The following is a 21,519-nucleotide window of genomic DNA, read 5'->3' as shown; positions in this document are numbered from 1 at the left end:
TAGTCATATTCGAAACATCATTGTTCAACTTATTTTGTTGCTACAGCTGTGGCCAAAGTTGTCTCTGTTCCATGACAGAGATGGAATGGTCATGTGATAGTTGAAGGGAAAAAAAATCCATATTGGACGTCAATGGGGGGCTGAGACGCAGGAGCTGATGCTTCCCTCAGCACATGTGTATATGCAGGGATAGGCATCTGTCTACCTACCTTGTGCCGCCATGCTCTCTGCTGTCCAAAAGGAAGTTCCTTTCTCCTGCCTCCCCTCTTCCGCTCTCCAACCCGGAAGTCCCGCCTCCTTCTCAGTCAGTGATTGGTCCCTTGAGATCTTTATTAATTAGGAGAAGGTTCTGCCACACCTCACCTTTTATGTCCAAACAACAACAACAACAACAACAACAACAACAACAAAAACTCATTTTTCTCTCAAATATAAACTGAGTATAACTATTACCATTCTGTAATTTATAAAGTACAAAATACATCTAACACTCAGTCCATCATTTTTTGTTAATTAAATAGAACACTCTGTTATCTATCCTAACTTTAAAAAGGCTTATAATTCCATATCTATTATGTCCTGGTTTAGCACATATACTATCTGAAAACTACCCTCTTAAATATATTCTCTCAATGCTAAATAACTAGTCTTTCAACCCTGTCAGAGATCTGAGAATGACCAATATTATCTAAAAATATAGGAAGCCAAACACAGCTTTCAGAACTGGGATAAATTGTAGAGACATCTGCCTACCTGCCTACCTGGCATACCCCAGTGTGTCAGGAAGTTGGAACATCAGTCTTTAGCCTTATGGCCAGGATCATCTGACAGACCTTTGAGACAGGAACTATTAAGGACTAGCTTATTCTGTCTCAGCAGAACTAAGATGTACTAGCCTTGTGACCTCTCATAAACAGTACAGGTGTGTAGAAGAAATGGGCAATTTCTGCCTGGTTGCTACCTAGCCACAATGCATTACCTCACCTGGAGGTAGAGATATTCAATTTCTTCTTTGAATCCACAAAAGGGGAGCTGCTATGAGCAGATATATCTCAACAACAGAAGAACAAGTAACATTAAATGTCACATTCTGTGGATTTTTTATATTTATTTATTTATTTATTTATTTATTTATTTATTTATTATAAGTACACTGTAGCTGTCTTCAGACAAACCAGAAGAGGGCGTCAGATCTCATTATGGATGGTTGTGAGCCACCATGTGGTTGCTGGGATTTGAACTCTGGACCTTCGGAAGAGCAGTTGGGTGCTCTTACCCACTGAGCCATCTCACCAGCCCGATTTTTTTTTTTTTTTTGAGACAGGGTTTCTGTGTAGCCCTGGCTGTCCTGGAACTCACTCTGTAGACCAGGCTGGCCTCAAACTCAGAAATCCACCTGCCTCTGCCGGTGCAATCTGAAATGCTGGGATTAAAGGCGTGCACCACCACGCTCGGCTGGATTTTTGATGTTTTTGAAAACTATCTATCTATGTAAAGTAATCTGGACTGTTGTCTGCTAACTACCCTCAGCTATTTCTAAGTACATTTTGTAACAATAGGAAATTTATGCCAATGAAATCCCTGGTTCTGCAACTTAAAATTGCTACCAAGTGAGATTGTGGCTACACAATCAATTCTAGTTATTTCCTCCCTGTTCAAATTACGACCATTTCTAAATTCCCCAGAGAGACAACAATAACCACCTCCAGACCACCAAGTCCAGGGAACCAGGACAGTAACACTTCATAACTTCTTCCTGCTGAATATGGGCACTGAAATATCTTGGAAGGGATGGAGGGAAGGGTAGGGAAAATGGAGGAGTTGGTTAGACCTTAAGAAGGCTATGCCAACAACTGTTATTAGTCTCTGATGGATTCCGCTGAAAGTCCATGAGATCAGGAATTCAAGCAGGTCAGTGAGTGTGTCTGACAATCTCACCAAAGCTGTACACTCTGTAATATACAAATCTCAAAACAAAATTTAGTATCATCAAGATGTCTGTATGGAAGATGTTCTTGCCCAGAGTTGCTGCTGTTTCCTGCTTCAACAGTGCTTGAACAGAACCTGGTGCTTGACCCCTCTGACCCCCGCCGGCCTCTTTAGCCTGAGCCCTTTGCAACTTCGTTGCTCTGTTGAGCGTCGCCCCGCCCCTGCCGCCATGACCACTGTGTCTCCCTCATAAGAGCCACAAGTGCACCAGAACTACCACCAGTACTCGGAGGCGGCCATCTACCGCCAGATCAACCTGGAGTTGTATGTCTCCTACATCTGTCTATGCCTCCTATATCTATCTGTCTATGCCTCCTACATCTATCTATGTCTTGTTATTTTGACTGAGATGAAGTGGCTCTGAAGAACTGTGCTAAATACTTTCTCTGCTGAGAAACTGGTGAAGCTGCAGAACCAGCGAGGTGACCGAATCTTCCTGCAGGATATAAAGAAACCAGACTGTGATGTGATGACTGGGCAAGCGGGCTGAATGCAATGGAGCGGGCTGAGCTGCACTTGGAAAAGAGTGTGAGTCAATCACTACTGGGACTGCACAAACTGGCTACGGACAAGAATGGTCCCCACCTATGTGACTTCATTGAGACTCGCATTACCCAAATGAACAGGTGAAATTCATTAAAGAACTGGGTGACCACTTGACCAACTGACTCAAGATGGGAGCCTCTGAATCTGGTGTGGCAGAATATCTCTTTGACAAGCACACCCTGGGACACAGTGTTGAGAGCTAAGCTGATTTCCCCAAAGCCACGTGACTTTACTGGTCACTGACGCAGTTCATGCATGTCAGGCTGCCTTTATCCTTTCTATGAGCTGCACCAAAACATCGGCTTAAGTTCTTTAATTTGTACCATTTCTTCAAATAAAGAATTTTGGTACTCCCCACCCCCCAAAAGATATCTGTATGGATTGTATTAGTCTGTGTAGGATGTTCAGACTAGTTACGATGAAATTCTGCTCCAAACATAGGCCTTCATTCATGCCAAGTGAGGGATGGCGCAAAGGATGCTTTTTGTTTGATTCACCTAAATTCATTTTCAGGGGGTCTGCCTCTCTCACATCTGACCCGTGTCGCTCTGGAAGGTGTGTAGACATTAATCACCTTCTCTAAAAACACAAAGACAAAACCTTCCTCCCAGATCAGCAGATCCAGGAAAGCTTGTAGTTTGCATTCTCTTCTAGAGGAATAATAAAACAACCACAAAATGCATAATCCTACTCATTTTAATAATGAAGACAATTCAAAACAAAAGAAGTCAACTAAGCAAATACTGTATGATCCTATTTTTAGGCCTGTTCTAATTTGTCACGCCAGGATATTAACCCAAAAATTCTGTGGAGCCCACGTTCAAAGAATATGAGTTACCCTGCAGGACCGCAAAGCTTCCCTAAAACAATTGTTTTCACACAATAGTCTTACTATCCTAAAAAATTTTCTTTTGCTTACTCTATTCTCAGGTCTTTTTCCTAATCTGTCATGTCAGCAGGATATTTAACCCCAAATTCCCGTGGATCCCACATTCGAAGAATATCAGTTATCATGCAGGCTTTTATTATCTATCTGTTTTGCTCTCTGCCCGAAGCTACTGACGTTTATTTTTTCCCTTTATTAGTTATGAACCATGGGCAAAATTACCAATGTGACTCAGAAAAATCTGTATATTAATCTACTCTAAAAAACAAATAAACCAAAATTTTAAATTAAATCACACTTCTACCAATAGCTGCTAAGGAAGTAGGCAGCTTTTACTCTCTGGCTCTCTGACACAGTGCAGCCATCTTGTCTTTTTTTACAGCAGGGGACCTCAGAGCCCTTTTTCTTTGTTTTAAGGTCTCCCCACTTGACTTTGCTCTGCTTGTCAAACCTCCAAATTTCTAACTAAATTTCTAACTCATAGGCTAAGAATCTTAAATTTCTAGTGGATTCTTGCTTAACACATTAGGCACCACCTGTTGCATGAAATATATAAAAAAGGCACCCACACTACTGCCAGAATCCTAATTTTGTAAGCTATTCTATGTTAAATCCTCCGGTGTCAGATCTGCCAGGATCTTCCATTAAACCAACAGCCTCTCTCTACCTACATTGTACCTCCATGCTCTCTGCTATCCAAAAGGAAGTTTCTTTCTCTTGCCTCCCCTCCTCCTCTATCCAACCCGGAAGCCCCTCCTCTTTCTTTCCCACCTCTTTCTTGGTCCATTGAAATCTTTATTCATTAGGGGAAGTTCTGCCACAGGCATAGAGTTCTCCTTCTTCTATGCCCATAATTTACAAATTCGTCTTTTACAGTGTCACATTTCTCATTCTCCTTTCATACTTTTTTCAAAAGTTTACCATTGACTTTGCCTGAGCGATCCAATTCCTGCCTTATATGTCAATCCTGGTATTCTCTTGTCTACGTGGTGAGTTCCACTGGAAGGCTTTCTCCTGAAGTTTTTGTTTTATGTACTTTCCAGTGTTCTCTCGTCTACACGGTGAGTTCCATTGGAAGGCTTTCTCCTGAAGTTTTTGTGTGACGTACTTTCCAGTGTTCTCTCGTCTACACGGTGAGTTCCACTGGAAGGCTTTCTTTCTCCTGAAGTTTTTGTGTGACGTACTTTCCAGTGTTGGGTCAGTTTTCTTTTTTCTCAGGATTTCTGTCTTCTTGTTGAATTCTATTTTCATGTCCTGAATGAACTCCCTCATTTTATTCTTTTATTCAGTTGTTTGTATTCTCTTTATTCAGGAGTTTATTTGTGACCTCATTCACCTCATTCACATGGTGTGTGTGTGTGTGTATCTTCTTTTTGAATTCTTTGGCATCTCATCTAAATCACTGGCACTGGTGAGCATTACTATTGGGGTGGTAGATTGCAAGGAAATATGTCTTGCTGTCTCATGTTATTTATGTTGAAAGTTGCCTACCTGGACCTAGCTTTTTAGTTAAGTCTTTCCGTGATGCCTGTGTTGAGTGAGCATTTGCTTCAGTGTTTGCTATTTCCTCTGCTTGGTACTGGTATTGGTTCAGCTCAGTGTTGCTTGATTCTAGTAGTAGACACTCAGTGTTAGCTCCTGGATGGAGAAACTGAAGGTATATCGGTTTGGCTACAGTGTGGGCATGGTCTCTGGCCTCATAAACCAGACTCTGTACAGCATGTTGGGAGTTTGTACTAGAGGTGATAGTTTCATGTGTTCTCTGATCTTGTGATCCTGAGTTGAACAGTGTTATAGGGGTGTGTCCCAGGGCCATGACCCCTAACTTCATAAGTCAGGGTGCTCATGTGTACTGTGCATGTATGTCAGGTGTGGATGGATGGAATATCCTCTGGCTTCTCCAGTTGGGGCAGGAGTGTGCACTGGGGTGTGGGAGGAGATCACACACCTCTGGCATTACTGGCCAGTTGAGGACAGGATTCAAGAAGTGCACAACAGGGGCCTCTAAAATGCCTTGCTGGGTTGAGCCTGGGATACATATGAAGATTCTCAGAGTCTTGTACCCTTTTCAGCCATGATGAGTGTTCAGGACAGTGGAAGTGTTAGCAGGAGAACTGGGAGAGCAGAAGGTCTTGAGACTTCTAGTCTGACTAGTTGGGGCTGGTATAAAGTAGCGGAAGCACAGAGCAGCAGACATTGTCATCTCCACAGAGCCAGAGCCCTCTTCTGCTGGGGTAATCACACAGTGTGTGTGAGTGTGTGAAGTTTCCAGGGTAAGCAGGATAGTGGGACATGGCGCTGGTAGGGGTTCACAGAGAGTGGAAGGATTAGTGAGAGATCTCAGGTCTCTAACTTGTCTGGGAGGGGTGAGTGCAGGACATCAGGAATACAGGAAAGGGCGAGGAGTCCCCAAGATCTGCATGGCTGGATGGGGTGCAAGGCAGGCTGAAGGAACACGTTTATTCTAGGTCTTGAGGATGCAATGTAGTTAGGAGTACAAGGGACTTGAAAATGAATGTCCCATGATAATTTTAAGGAAAGAGACAAGACGTGGAATAAGGGAGGTGTCCCAGTCCCCAAGTCAGAGAGCACTTCAGATATTATGATGGCTTAGGGGTGTTCTTGCCTTCCACCATGCTGCAAGGAGTTGGTTAGAAATTCAGAGTGGAGCCCACAGGAGAATTCAAAACGTAAGTTTTAAGCCCCAACTCTGCTGGGCTGAGTCCTTCCTCAGCTGGGCTTTGAGCCTATTGCTCCTTGTTTCTTTCCTGAGACTAAGTTCTGCAACACTGGGATACTGCAATACTGCTAGTCCCTGCTAGGGCATCTCTGAGGTTATCTCCTTGCCCTGGGTAAAGTAAAGGTCTCTCCCAAAAAACTCTAAAGAAAAAAAAATAGGTCACTTGGTTCAGAAAAGTCCTGCCTGCATGAAGGTTCTTGGGGGGTTTGTTGCTATTGTTCTTCCCCTGCCCATCCCCATTCCATCCAGGTTAAAAGTGTCAACGGGCAAGTTTATTCTATGTTGTTTATTTACATACATATTTATTACCATTTTTATGGATCTCATAGGAATTTCCTACCAGCTGGAAGACTAGATCCAGTATCAAATCCTCAGGGATGGCTCTGCTTACAGTGTGTAGACGGAGGATTGAGAACAGTTAGTGCCTGGGAAGTGGAAGCATATGAAGCACAGAGACACAGCACAGCGGCACAGAGAAGAGGAGGAGAGGTACGGAAGCTCTGAGAAGGGCAAGAACCAGCTCCCAGGTCTCACCTGCATCCTCTTTTTCCAGCATTGGCCCATCCAGGCTCCCGGACAGAGCTCAGCCTGGCTTCTCACAATTGTGTGTCTCACTCCTGGGCCACTGTCAAGGCTTAGGCATGAAAACTTGACATGAGGGGTTGGAGAGATGGCTTAGCGGTTAAGAGCACTGACTACTCTGCCAGAGGTCCTGAGTTCAATTCCCAGCAATCACATGGTGGCTCACAACCATCTGTAAAGGAATCTGATTCCCTCTTCTGGTGTGTCTGAAGGCAGCTACAGTGTACTCATACATAAAATAAATACTTAAATCTTAAAACAACAACAACAACAAAAAGAAAAAGAGAAAAAGGAAAATTGACCTGAGCCTCGTGGCCCTGGCAGGATTGATACAGAAACTATCAGTTTCAGTGTCTTAGTTACTGACATATTGCCTCAAATTGATCCACAACCAAGGCAGCTTATAAAGGAAAGCATTTAAAAGGGGGCTTGCTCACAATTTCAGAGTCCGTGGCCATTATGTGGGGAGCACTAGGTGAGAGCGTACACGTCTGCCTCCCATGACACAACCCGAAACTTCCAGGTCAATCATGGGTTCAGAGTTGCAGTTAGAGAGAAGCAGGAGGCTCTGGGGTGTACAGTGGGGTAAAGTTCAACAACGATGATGCTGGTGTTGTAAAGTTATTACACTAATGAGTGTGAGAGTGTAAACTCTAAGATACAGGGCACTCTCTGTCACTGTACTGAAATACTTGGAACCAAGTTACTTTATCTGTTTGAGACAGGCTCTCACTGTGTAGCTCTGGTTGTCCTAGAATTCACTATATAGACCAGGCTGTCCTCATACTCACAGGGATCCTCCGGCCTTTAAGGCCTGCCAAGGGCTGGGATTAAAAGCTTTCACTACCGCCAGTCGTGGTTACTTTATAAAGAAAAGGAGTTTATTTAGGTCACAGCTCTAGAGAGTCAGAGATATTGTGCCATCAATAACTTAGCTCTGGTGAGGACTTTATGGGAGAGGGAAAGAAGAAATCACATCCTGAAAATCAGGAAGTGGCTCCAGAGGGGCTGGAGCCTCACAATCCTTTTGAAGGCAGGCAGCAAGTGACCTCTTAAAGGCCCTCTCCCTTCCTTCCATCGCCACACATTGAGGCCAAGTCCCTTCTCCAGCCTTCAGACTCCAGGCTCCCCCATGCCTTGTCAGCAGCAGGAAACCATCTGGCAAAGGAAAGTCAATTTGTAGAGGCTCGCCTTGCATCAGATGGATGAACGGTAGATTTTTGGTGAGAAGCCATAGCTTAAGGCATCAATTAACCCTGAGATACTGATAACCCATCATAAAGGAGCCTTATCTAACTTGGGGATTCCCCTAAACCTCTTCCTGGAGTCCCAAGAGGAAGGAATAGGAGATTGCTAGGCAAGCTGTTTTGTTTCCAACTCACCTTCTCTTATCATCTTTCCACGCTCAATATGGGCTCTGCAGACCCTGTTACTCAGCTCAAGGCTGGCAGAGGGGACTCAGTTGCTACTTACCTCTACGTGTACTTGGACCCATGTGTTCCCATCTTAGAGCCCTGGACTGTTCTGCATGGGTCTATCTTTTCATCTTCAGTAGCAAAACCAGGCACTTCCCTTCTTCCGCTTTTAAAGTTCCCTTTTTCATTTGTAGGGCTCCTGCGAGAGAGGAAGAGGCAGAGGAGCTAATTAAGGAGACTGGGTGACTTTGCCCTGCATCTCCAACCCTTCCCAAACATCTGCCCCAGAGGCAGCTAGAACCTGCTGCTAGTCTTCTTGCTCTTTTGAGAAACCATCAGAAAGCATCTACAAACAACAGTGATTGCCTTGTAACGGAGAGAAGCACATTTTCCAATTACAGCCTGGGTGATTGCTCTGGCTTTTAATTAATGGAGTGTGCATCTGTTTGCTGAGACCCTTTTGAATGTGCTTTCTTGGAGTTCCTTAATTAGTTACAAGAAGCTGCAGGTGTTCTGTCAGGAGCACAGTGGACCTGGGACAGCTTCCAGAAGAGACTCTTCTTTAATGTAAATATTTAGTCATCTGATGATGGGGCGCCTTTTAGAGTTCCCATTCCTGTTCCATGCGCAAGCCGTGGTGTCGGAAGACACATCTAGGCTTCATTTGGATTGTTGACAAAATAAATTGAAGCGGAAGAGACCAATTTTCATTATGGCAGACACTTATCTGCAGTTAGACTATTACCAGGATGACAAGTTATTCTCACACCGTCACACTGAGCCTGCTGCCTGGGAGTTTTGTTTTGTTTTGTTTTTGTGGGGCAGAAATGTGGGTGTAGGTGATGGGATGCTACATGCTAATCCTGTAGCTGGATTGCATTTGATAGCTGTTATTCAGAGGGACACTGCAGGAAACGAGCGAGCGAGCGAGTGGAGATTAAATCATAAAGGCTCACCCTTCTGCGTCAGGTTATGAAAAATTGGCGATGTTGCTTCTTCCTGAAGTCATTACCACCTCTGGATTGTGTGCCGATGTTGCCATGTGAAAGATGTTCCAGGCTGAGGTGAAAGCGTCGGTGATAATTGGATGTGCGGGCGTCAGAGGGTGAGGACAGAGGGGCGGGTACACTGTGCTCTGTGGGTCAAGCGCTCCACAGCCTGGTTTGAAGGTGAGGTGTCACCGAGCCGTCTCTCCTGTTTATTTACATGTTGCCTTTGGCTGCCTCCGTCACAACGGTAGCTATGATTATGGTTAGCATCTGGTTCCGCATAAAATGTTCTCCTGCCCTTGACTTGCTGTGGTGTACTGGACAATGCTCCGGTGTCTGCTGCCTTCTTTCTAGGCTTCTTTCCGGTTCGATGGGTTGAGGTAAAACTTTTCCCTTCTATGTGTTTAGGTGAGTCATTGTGGCAGAAAATTTTACTAATCAATTTTATGTTTTTGCTAACAGCACATACTGAGTAATAGGAAAAAGGAAGATAGTTTTGTTTAGTCCTTGGTGTTTTTTATGCTAAGAGCAAAGGTGGAGACACTGAAATAGAACATAGCTTGGATGTCTCCTGTTTCCCATTACTACTCCACACTAACATGCTTGTCATCTACAGGACAAAGAGGCCTTTTTTTCTGGGAGAAGAGGAGTGGTGGTCTGGGGAAGCAGGGCAGAGGGAGGGCAGAGGAAGGACAGGGTTAAGGAAGGTGGAAGAGGAGGAGGAGGAAGAGGAGGGGGGAAGAGTCTGGGGAAGATGGAGGAGCAGGGGAGGATCGGGGGAGGAGGGGGAGGAGAGGAGGATTTGGGGGAGTTGGAGAGGAGGGAAGGAGCTGGGGAGGACGGAGGAGGGGGGGAAGAGCCGGGGAGGATGGAGGAGGAGGGGGGAGGAGCTGGGGAAGGTGGAGGAGGAGGGGCAGAGCTGGGGAGGATGGAGGAGGAGGGGAGGACTGGAGAAGGCAGTTACCATGCCTTCCTGTTCCTACCACATCCGGGTTCTGCCTATAGGATAAGAGGAGTCTCTCCACCCTGTTAATACTTTTAAAATGTTTATTTATTAATTTTCTTTTAAATTTAATTTTGTTTATTACATGTGCATGGGAGGGAGGGAGGGAAGGAGGGGGAGAGGAAAAGGGAGGGGGAGGGAGAGAGGGAGAGAATATGTGTGTGTGCAGGCTCACATATGCTGTGTGGTCAGAGGACAAATCTTTCCTTCCACAGTGAGTTGTGGGGCCTGAACTCATATGGTTATTAGCCTTTTCTGTTGCTGTGTTAAAATCCACAAATCTTTCCTTCCACAGTGAGTTGTGGGGCCTGAACTCATATGGTTATTAGCCTTTTCTGTTGCTGTGTTAAAATCCACCAACAAAACAACTTAAAGGAGGAGGATTTCTTTGGCTCACAGTTTCTGGCTGCAGTCCGTGTTATGGCAGAGAAGTCACAGGGACAGGATCCTGGAGCTCGAAAGCCCTGGCCACATTCCATCCAGGCCACATTCCATCCAGGCCACATTCCATCCACAGTTAAGGGCAGAGAATAAGAAATCGATGCCTCCTTGTGTGAGTGCTTGCTCACCAGCCTTATACACCCATAGTTCCCTGCCTAGGGAAAGGTGCAGCCCACAATTTATGAGTCTTCCTACCACAATTAACATACTCAAGATAATACCCCACCAACAGTCTCCGCTGCTCTTCTGCCAAATGATTCCAGATTGTGTCAAACTGACAAAAACAACCAGAACGTGTGGCAAGTGCTCACCAGCCTGCCAGTGCGCCAGCATGCTAGCTCACCACTAGTTCACCTGCTCACCTGCTCTCATCTCTTTATTTTTGGCACCAGGTTCCAGGCTGACCTCAGACTCATCATGTAGCTGAAGCTAGCTTTGATGATCCAGTCTCCACTTTTTGAATGCTGGAATCACAGGCATGAGCCACCACTACTCCCACAATGCCCCATAACATTAATGTAAGGTTTCATAAGTTAGTGTAATGTTTCTGGGCTAGGACTAAGGTTTGACAGGTGTGATGATTCAAATATGAATGCCCCCCATGGGATCATAGGTTTGAATGCTCAGTCATCAGAGAGTGGTCTTATTGGAGTAGGAGTGGCCTTGCTGGAGGAAATGTGTTGCTGGGGCTTTGAGGTTTCAAAAGCCTGAGCCCAGTCCAGTTGTTCTGTCTTCCTGCTGCCTGTGGACCGGGATGTAGAACTCTGCTACTTCTCCAGCACCATGTCTGCTGCATGCATCATGCTCCAACTATGATGATAATGGTCTAACCCTCTGTAGGCCATGTGGACCGTACCACCAGATGGGCATAAGAACTGGTGAGGTGGAGTGTGCTCAAACCCAGGGAATCTCAGAGATCTTAGAAGGCAGGAGTGAGTTGCTCCCTTTCTGCCTCTAATGCCTGCTTTGGAACTTAACCACTGCCCCCAACTGAGGTGACCATGGCATAGTGACCATGGGGTAGTACAGCACCATGGGGCATCTCAATAGCCTTAGCCTTCAGCCAACGACGTTCCCTTCTTGGATATTCTCATGCCCTTCCCCCAAATTATACAGTCCCTGGTTCATCCTGAATACAGCATATGCATCCAAGTTCATCCCCAGCAAAGCAATCTGAACAAGGTAAGACAGTGTCAGAGAGCTGCTTCACTAGATACTGCCACGAGGAAGGCCTTTGCCTAAAAGAGCCACAACACTAAGACTCCAGAAGAGGGCCTCTCTTTTCCTGCCTTCCACAACCAGACGGGAATCCCACCAGTCCTGACTTCAGCCTGGTGTGCAGCAGCATCTGCCATGGAGGCAGAACACTGGACCACAAACCTCTGAAAACTCTAAGCAAGCCCCAGTGAAGTGCTTTCTCCTGTAAGAGTTACTTTGGTCATAGTGTCTCTTCACAGCAATAGAACAGTGTTGCTGGCTGTTTCTTTCCTGCCTTGGCATGGTACCCACGTAAGTACAGCAACTGAGAGGCTGTGGCTGGAATTAACTCTCTGACAGAAGCAATCCCAGAGGAAGAAGCGGCGGGGGGGGGGGGTGATTTCTGTTGAGTCCACGGTCACAGGACTTGCTTGGGCAAGGCATCTCCACTGTGGGAGCTTTGCCTGTGACCACCATCTAAGAGGCAGAGAAGGGAACACTGGACCTCAGCTGGCTTTCTCCTCCCTTCCCTTTTATTCAGCCTGGGATTTGGTAGATGGGGTGGTGTCATTCACCTGCAGGGTGGATCCCCTTGCCTCAGTGAATTCTCTCTGAAAATTCTCTTATAGGGACACCTAGAGATGTGCTCAATAGCCTCCTAGGTAATTCTAAATCCAGCCACATTGACAGTGAAGATTAACCATTACGGTGGGTTTAGAAAAGCTGTGTCAGATTGCTAGGTGACCTTAACAACTCAGTTGCCTCCTCTTTGTTTCTGTTGTCTGGACAAGAAACTCCCTGCATAGGCTCACGTATTTGAATACGTGTTCCCTAGCAGGTAATGCTATTTGGAACATTTGGGAGTTAGAAACTTTCAGAAGGAAGTGGGTCACAGAAGGAAGTGGGTCACCAGGGGTGGGCTTTGGGGATTCATAGCCTAGTCCCACTTCCTGATCTCTCCTTCCTGCTCCTGTTGCCTCCTGTTCTCTACCACAGTTGACTATGTCTCTCATAGAACTGTAAGCCAAAATAAACCCTTGTCCCCTATACATTGCTTCTGGTCAGGGAATTTTATCACAACATTGAGAAAGTAACTAAGACAGATGGGAAAGATGATTTCTAACATCCCTAGCTCCTAGAATTTAGTGTGTGGGGACTGATTCCTATTATCTGGGTGGCAGAGCTAAAGTTTCATCTGAAATATTTTTTTCCTTTCTGATTGTGTTCAGCCTATTGAGTCTTCCTTTGCTGGTGGTCTTTAGGTGGCAAAGCAAGGTGGGGTTAGCTGGAAAAGGGGCTTTGTGGGGTAGCTTTGCACACAGACCAGGGGCCTCCTTAAACTACAGCAGACAGACTTGCTGGCAGTACAATGGGCGCTCACAGCTGCTGACAAGAATGCTGGAAATTTGGGACCAGACTCTGTGTCCACGGACACTGGCAGCATTCTGATTCTGTAGTAGATGTTTAATGGCTGCGGAACCTCAGCCCCCCTCACTCCCATTCCTTATATGCATTACAGAGGCATCTGTTTTGTGTTTGTGCTTGGAGTATAATTGTGACCAGCAGTGGATATTGGATTCTGCCCATCTCGACTGAGGCACTGCTGATGACTATCAACACCATGCCAGAAGACCAAGAAGAGGTCCATGAAATGGGGAAGACGAACCAAAAATTTCCCTGTGTGATGAGGGTTGGTGTCTTGATTTTCTCTGGTTCAGATTCTCCTCAAACTGAAGAGCTATCTCCCTGCTCCGTAACCCAATAAAAGACAGCACCATACAGGTATACCGAGAGGAGTGTGAGGCTGTTCACTACAGAGCTCTAGGGGGCGCTAGTCACACTGTGGTCTAAGCAAATGGGTGTCTGTAGGGCTTGTGCTGACTCCCAGCGGCTGCCTCTGGGGTAACAAACCTCTCCCATGCACCTGCCCTTTCTCTTTAGTTCCCAGCAGTCCTCTGTGCTCTGCATCCTCAGAGGCTACTGGACCACATTTAGAATCACAGCGGCGATCCGGACACATCAAAGGTCTTAACTGGTACCTTCTTGATGTGACTTGGATGGCGAGCACACCAATTTTCATCTGAGTGTTTGTACAAATGCAAAGCGGCGAAGCGATCATTTGCTCGTTTTAGTTTGTGTCCCTCAGATACGCTTCTCTCTTTCCTCTTCAAACCTTTACAAAACCCATTTTCCTCTGCTCACAAAACGCCATGTGGATCTTATGCAAGAAGTTAATACTAACCCTGTAGTAGACAGGCTTTTATTTAATGCTTTTATTTAACGTTCAATGTTCAGTGCCAATGGAGAGAGATTACTAGCGATTTTTAATCAACAAAGGCGCCTCCAACAGTTGTTAAAGGCTTGAAAATAGAGTTTAAAAGAAGATCCTTTTTCTTCCAATCACCTTACAAAATCCTATACTTGGCTCTGCTTGGCTGAGCTGTTTATGTTCATTTTCGAAGGTTTAATAACAGGAAATTCTCTTTCCATTATTTTATCTAGAATCCTGTATTTTGACAGAAAGCCGGGAAGCCTTTCCACTTTTTTACATTTTGGTTCCCTCGCTTCTCAAAGTAAAAGTAGTTCAATTAAATATCATTTGAGGGCTCCTTCGAGGCAGAGACCTTTGGAAATTGCTCTAACCCTTTAACATTTAGAAAGGCATATTTATAGAAGCGGGGTGTCTTGGCAGTGTGTGCTTGCCGCTCGGAGAGGGAGAGACTCCCAGTGCTTCTCTCTGAAGAGTGAAGTCATTCCATTTCAAGGCTGGCTATTAGGTGTAATGAAGAAGCTGCCAAGACTGGGCCCCAGTGTCACAAGCCCATCAGGCTGGAGCCGTGTGGAGGCTGCAAATGAACAAGGAGAGAGGCTGCTTCTGTGTTCACTGGGTTAGGGCAATGTCAGGTTAGATGTCTGGGAGTGATCAAGAAATCACAAGGACAGATTACTTCCTGTAAAGGAAGGGGCGCCACATCCATTTCCTTGTTCACCTAACATCTGTCCACCCATCCATCCGTCTGTCCATCTGTCGCAGAATTTATTGACTAAGATTATATTATGCTCTTACTGTATCAGCTAGCTTTCTTATCATCTTGACACAATGATTGAGAGAAATAACTTAGGGGAGGAAGGATTTATTAGGACTGTGATTTCAGATGTATTAGTCTGTCACGGGGGCTGTGTGTGGTAAATCAGCAGGTCAGAGCACGGTGTCATGGTAGGGTCCGCACATGGGTGGTATGGCCCACATTCAGGGTGCGTCTTTCCCCTTCAGTTAATTATTTCTGAAAACAACTTGATAGACAAGCCCAGATGTAAGCTTCACCAGTCTCCTAGGTGATGTTAAATCTACTCAAGTTAATAATGAAGATGAACCATCAATCCCAGTGCTCAGAAGGCAGAGGCAGGTAGATCTCTGTGAGTTTGAGGTCACTCTGGTCTACAGATTGAGTTTCAGTATAGGCAGGGCTATACAGAGAAACTCCGTCTCAAAAACTAAAACAAATAAAACAAACCAACTCCTCCAAAGAACCTATCATCATCATCATCATCACCACCATCATCAACAACAACAAATAACAACACGGTTAACTAACCATCACATCGTTTACCAGATACTGCACATGCTTGATACAGAAGCCAGAGAAACACAGCAGGCCAGAGGAAGAGTCAGTTGCAGAAAGGGATAAGGAAAGGGGAGATTTTAAGATGGCAAGGTGGGCTTATGAATATGAGCAGCAGGAGGAATGCCTTAGGGTCTTTATTGCTGTAAAGAGACACAATGACCATGGCAAATCTTATCAAGGACAACATTTAAGTAAGGCTGGCTTACCGTTTAGGGGTTTAGGGCATTCTTGTCAGGGTGGGAAACATGGTGGCCTATAGCCAGACATGGTGCTGGAGATGTATTTGAGAGTTCTACAACTGTGTGAAGAGAGTGAAACTCTGGGCCAAGTTTGAGCATCTGAGACCTCAAAAGCCCACCTCCAGTGACACACTTCCTCCAACAAAGCCACACCCACTCCAGCAAGGCCACACCTCCTAACAGGGCTACTTCCTGTGGGCCTTTGTGGGAGCCGTTTTCATCAAACCACTACAAGGAAGTAGATCAAATATATTCCCACACCAGTATTTTATACCTACTCATACTCAACTTCCAACACCTAGATGTGGATTCTCTGCTGTGCACCCTCACAGGGAGAATCCGTACTCAAATTTAGCATGTACATATCCCCGGGGATTGTGGCAGTCATCGGGTATACAGCACAAATAAACAAAACAAGACCTGCTGTCTGGATTCATGGAGTCCATAGTCCTGTGGAGTAAATGTACGTAGGAAACTGTAATTGCGATACAAGCTACAAAGAAAGAGCAGGCAAGGTTATGACTTACTGAGCGATGACTACCAGCTCCCAGCATCATCCTACTGTGTTAGTGCAGAGGAGGAAGTGCAAAACAAATTATTAAGTGCAGATCTTCTCAGCCTGTTAGAGGCGTCCCGAGGATTGTGAGCTTAGGAGAAAACTGAAGAGATGACGGTTCTAGGCAGAGGTAAGAAGCAATGTGTGAAAGTCCTGGGGTGGGGAAGAGCTACAGAGAAAGCTGAAGTTGGTCAGTTGGAGCCTGGAAAGGGACGTGTGATGGGGTTAGGGCTGCAGAGAGCCTTGCAGTGGGAGAGCAAGACCTTCACTCCCAGAAGAGAGCAATGGTAGCAAGCTTGTCTGAAGGCACAGCTCTAGGAAAAAACCCCAACTACATCGCATAGGTTTTGGATATCTTTATTTGTGCCTGGTAGTCTCTTTCATGATGTCTCGGCTAGTCACAGGTAACTCTCAATTTGCTGGGGTTTATAAATTAGAGTTTCATCATTATCTTGAAATTCTTAATATGAAGAAATGTATATTAAGTTAACATAATACTTCCACAATTACAAGTAATTTCAAGAATCAAACAGACATTAGATTCTTTTCTTCCCCAAACTAGAATCTTGTTATTTATCCCAGGCTAGATTGTAAATCACAATCTTTCCTCCCAGGGGCTGGATAACAGGTATGTGCTACTACACGCAGATTTAATAACTTGGCTTTCTCTCCCATATGCTCTCTCCTTTTCTCTGGTGCTGGGGACAGGGCTGAAGACTTGCATGTACTGGGTGTATTTGTCAGGGTTCTCTAGAGGAACAGAGCCAATGGCGTGAGTTATATATGAATTAATCAAGTCAGATTATGTTAAAATAGCAACAACAGCTGAGTCTTACCCAAGAGGCAGAGAACCCAATGATTGCTCTGTCTTGGCGGCTGGTGCCTCAGTGGTTGGAGCTGTTCCACAGTGGCTGTCTCTCACCAGGGAGGCCAACAATCAGTAGTTGCTCAGTCCACAGGCCTCAGTGCTCCCAACCTAGCGTCAAAAACCTGGATGCTTCCTGAATAGCCGAGAGTCCCTAGTCCATGATGGAAGCCTGGAAATTAGGGTTCTGGTATCACTGAAGAAATCATCATCATCATCATCATCATCATCATCATCAGCAGCAGCAGCAGCAGGGTAAGTCCTTTCTATGGCAAGAGGGAAGGCCAAGCAAGCACAAGGCCTGTACTCTTCTGTCTGCCACATCCTTTTTATCTGGACTCTTTCCAGAGGGAGTCCCTCACAACCAAGGTGGGTCTTCCCACATCATAGGTGATTTTAATCTGTGGTGAGCTGACATTAAAACCGACACAACCCTGGACAATCTGTCACTAGGTTGCTCCTCTAGCCTTTTAGATTAACCATAATTCCAGCAATTTTGGGACTGGAGTAAAAATATTAAAAAAATTCATCACTGATGTGCATACAAGTTTTTTTCCCCTCTAAGGATGAAGAGGTCATTTTAGCCATTTCAAGTGTATAAGATAATATGAAGTTATTTGTTAGAGCAAGATCACATTATTCAGTTTAAAAATCAAGAAGTGGAACAGAAAAGATGTCTCAGAGATTGAGAGCACTTGTTGAAAACCTGGCTTGTGTTCCTGAAACCCACATGGTGGCTCACAGCCACCAGCAACTCCAGACCTAAGGGATCCAATGTCCTCTTCTGGCCTCTGTTAGCATACAGACAGACGGGCACATACACAATTTTTTTTCTTAAATGAAGTACCACCACTGGAATAGGAATTGTCCTCTGAAGCAGACAGCAGAGTTGGAGGTGGGTGTTTCATGAAGAGGTTAGGTTGCTAAGAGGATTAATGTCTTTCTTACCTTGGGTAGGTTAATTGTGGCCATAGTGAGTGCTCACACTAACAGGTGCAGGTTTGTCAGGAGAATTGGTGTTGCAAAGCAAGACTGCTCCTGATTTTCTCTCTTGTATGCACTACTTGCTTTTTTTCGGGGGTGGGGTTATGGATGGAATGTAGGCTTAGATTTTTCAAAACCTACTTTAATTAGGTTTCTTAAATCCTTCAAACTCCCTTCTAGTCCACCATCCATCAGAGGAAGTGGAAAAAAAATAATAGGAAATAAGGGTTGTGGACCTGTTTAGTAAAAGTTTATTGGGGCCATTCCAATCTTCATTGACAGCAGCCCAGTCCATTTGGCAATCACTGCTCATGAATCACCAATGGCAGTTTGATCCAGAGGAAACCACAAGGCTCCACCAATCTGCCCAAGTCTTTGGATACAGCAAGAAGCCACCGGAATATCACAAAAAGTTCTTTGGTGAGTTACTCTCTACTAAGTGAAGACAGGAAAAGATCAGCAACTCAATGCAAGACGGGCCAATATACGAGCGTCCTCAGCGGAACAAAGTAAACCAATGTGATAGCTTCCTCACATTGGGGGTCATTTATGCTCTTTGTAAAAATCGTATGTCCTTTCATGTGTCTGCTTCAGCAAAACATTCTTCCATGTGTCTCTTCAATATCCTTTCACTTGCCTGTCCCCCCAAAACATCATATGACATAACTGAGTTTCCACATGAACCAGAAAATTTCACTTCAGTTGAGTCTCTCCACATGGCCCAGGCTGGTCTAGAACACACAAGTCTCCTGCCTCAGCTTCCTAAGGGCAGGAATGACAGGCTTGTGGCACTGCACTCAGCTAATTTTCTTCTTTTAGTTTTCTGTCATACCACATGGGATACTGAACAAGATCTTGAGTAAGTGCTGGTAGCATCCTCTTGGATGAAAGAATTGAAAGCCTAGATAACTTCCTTTTCTGCATAACATGCTCTCAGCTATTCTATTACAGCATCAGGACTCTGTTATTTCGGGTTTCCATTGCTGTTAACAGACACCACGACTAAGGCAACTCTTATAAAGAACAGTTGAAGCTAGCGTATAGTTTCAGAGGTTCAGTCCATTATCATCAAGGTGGGAAGCTTGGCAGCATGGCACTGGGGGAGCTGAGAGTTCTACATCTTTTTTTTTTTTTTTTTTGGTTTTTCGAGACAGGGTTTCTCTGTGTAGCCCTGGCTGTCCTGGCACTCACTTTGTAGACCAGGCTGGCCTCGAACTCAGAAATCTGCCTGCCTCTGCCTCCCGAGTGCTGGGATTAAAGGCGTGCGCCACCACGCCTGGCTTCTACATCTTGTTCTGAAGTCAAACAGGAAAATACTGGCTTCCAGGCAGCTAGGAAGAGGGTCTCAAAGCTCACCCCTATGGTGACATGCTTCTTCCAGCAATGCTATACTTTTCCAACAAGGCCACACTTCCTAATAGTGCCACTTCCTGGGCCAAGCATATTCAAACCACCACAGACTCCATGGAGAGGGATCAAATTCAGAAACTAACATGGCTGCAGCAGCTTTACATTGTACTCTGTATATTACCAAATATTAAAAGGGAGCTTGTCACCAAATCCTATATGGAAACTACTCACTACAGAACCATAGTAGGATATGTGACTTGATATTTTCTCCAAGTACTGTGATGTGAAAGAGTGAGGCAATGCCCTCTTAGACCTGTACCACTGTTAGCATGAATAAAGAGCCACACATGGCGGCACAGGCCCACCAGACTGGCCAGTCTGTGCCATATAGCAAGGCTCTATTTCAACAAACAAACAAACAAATAGCACTCAGATCTGGGCTACCTGATAAAGCCTCACAAGGCTTCCTTGGGTTTCAATGTTCTCCTAAGTACAAGGTTCCTGAACCCTGTGCCCTTGAATGAAGAGTCAGTCACGAGGGACTAGGTTAGACCACATCACAACATCCTCCCAGTGTCAAGTTTTAACTTCTATGATATTCTCATAGTGCCGTGGGTTTGGGATTTGCAACTGCTTGTTGTGGAAGATCTCTCACCCTGATTTGATGCTCGACTCCTGCCCAAAAAGTATAGGCTGAAGCTATTTAAGAGCTCTCACCCAACCACAGGTTGGGAGTCAGAATACACAATTCCAGTGTGTCTGGACAGCAGCCAAACAGCCAGCTAGAGTTACTTGGTAAACAGGAAGCCTTAAATCTACCAGATGGTTAGTCCTGGTGATGGCTGCTTTCAGCTTTGCCTAATTTGTTTCAGATAGCTATATCAACAGTTATCTCGAGGCTAAGTCCTTGGCCCTGATTTTTTTTTTTTTTTTTAAGGCAGGGTCTTTACTCTATAGCTCAGATTGGTATCACTAACTACCTTTCTGCTTCAGTGATCTGGATATATCTACTTCCTGAATGCTGGGATCCTGAGGGTGGGCCAAGCTAGTTCATTTCTCTTTAAGGAGTAAAGTGCACCTCTTAATTGCATGCAAATAAACGTATTGCAGTGAAATTTCCAATGACGCCTGGATTTTCACACCATGTTTAAGACCAGGGTGGGCCAATCTTTAACAGATGAGAATGGGTGTGTTAGAATGGATCCCAAGGGGATTATAGAACTAGGAGAGACCACTCTGCACCCCAGGGTTCTACAATAGCTTTCAAGCCTTCCCCTCCCCTTCATTCCCAGCAAAACATTGCTCCAGCTTTACACAGAGGCCTTCACTGCTCAGGGGTCGCTGGGAAGGAAGCCACACTGTGTTGCTCGGTTTGCCTGAAGTCTGATCGAAGGGACCTGTCAAATCTCAAAGTACACTTTACCTAGTAAGGCTGTTTCCCCGATTCCGGAGGCCGGCTGTGAGTCTGGGCTCCTGACGGTAGGGGGCATTATTTCCCTTTTGTAATTCTTTGGAGACTGAAGCCTGTCCCTCTGCAGACCTCACTCTCCTTTCCCTTTTTTGTTTATGACGTTCATCCTGAGGTTAGGGTTGGCCTGTGGCATGCAATAATACATTTAACCTTTGGCTTTGTGCACCGTCAGGTAATCGATCACTTCCAAAGGCCAGGGAGCCTCCATCAGTATGAGATAAATGGAGATAGGCTGACCCTCGCTTCTCGTGATCTGCTGAGGGCAAAGCACAGATCTGACTCGTGTGTTTTATGAACTCCACTATCTTTCTCATCTTTATTTAAAAGCAAAAAAATTTTTTTCCGCCCACAAAGTGATTTATTACTTAACGTTTTTCCAACCAAATCGGATCCTGGTGAGGATAATTTCCCTTAGACTGCGCATTACTGTCGAGTTGGTAAATAAACTTGAGGCATTCCTTCATTGGGCATGAAATAAAGATGAAAACGCTGAATTTGAAACCAAACGGTAGCTCAGAATGAGGGGATCTTCATGGCACACGCTGTGCTGTTCCGCTCATCTCTACTTAGGCTGCTTGTTTGCATTACAAAACGATTACCCAACACATCTTAGTGCAAACAGAAGAGCTGTCCATGTCTT

General features: G+C 45.1%; 1 pseudogene; it reads left to right on the top strand.

The window, feature by feature from the left end:
• The first annotated feature begins 2,158 nt into the window (after positions 1 to 2,158).
• On the top strand, positions 2,159 to 2,738 carry LOC110300874 (ferritin heavy chain-like; annotated as a pseudogene).
• The last annotated feature ends 18,781 nt before the right edge of the window (positions 2,739 to 21,519 follow it).

This window comes from Mus caroli, unplaced genomic scaffold (genome assembly GCF_978045245.1).
Source record: "Mus caroli unplaced genomic scaffold, Mus_caroli_1 scaffold_10, whole genome shotgun sequence".
NCBI lineage: Eukaryota > Metazoa > Chordata > Mammalia > Rodentia > Muridae > Mus > Mus caroli.
This window is presented reverse-complemented; position numbering and strand designations above follow the sequence as displayed.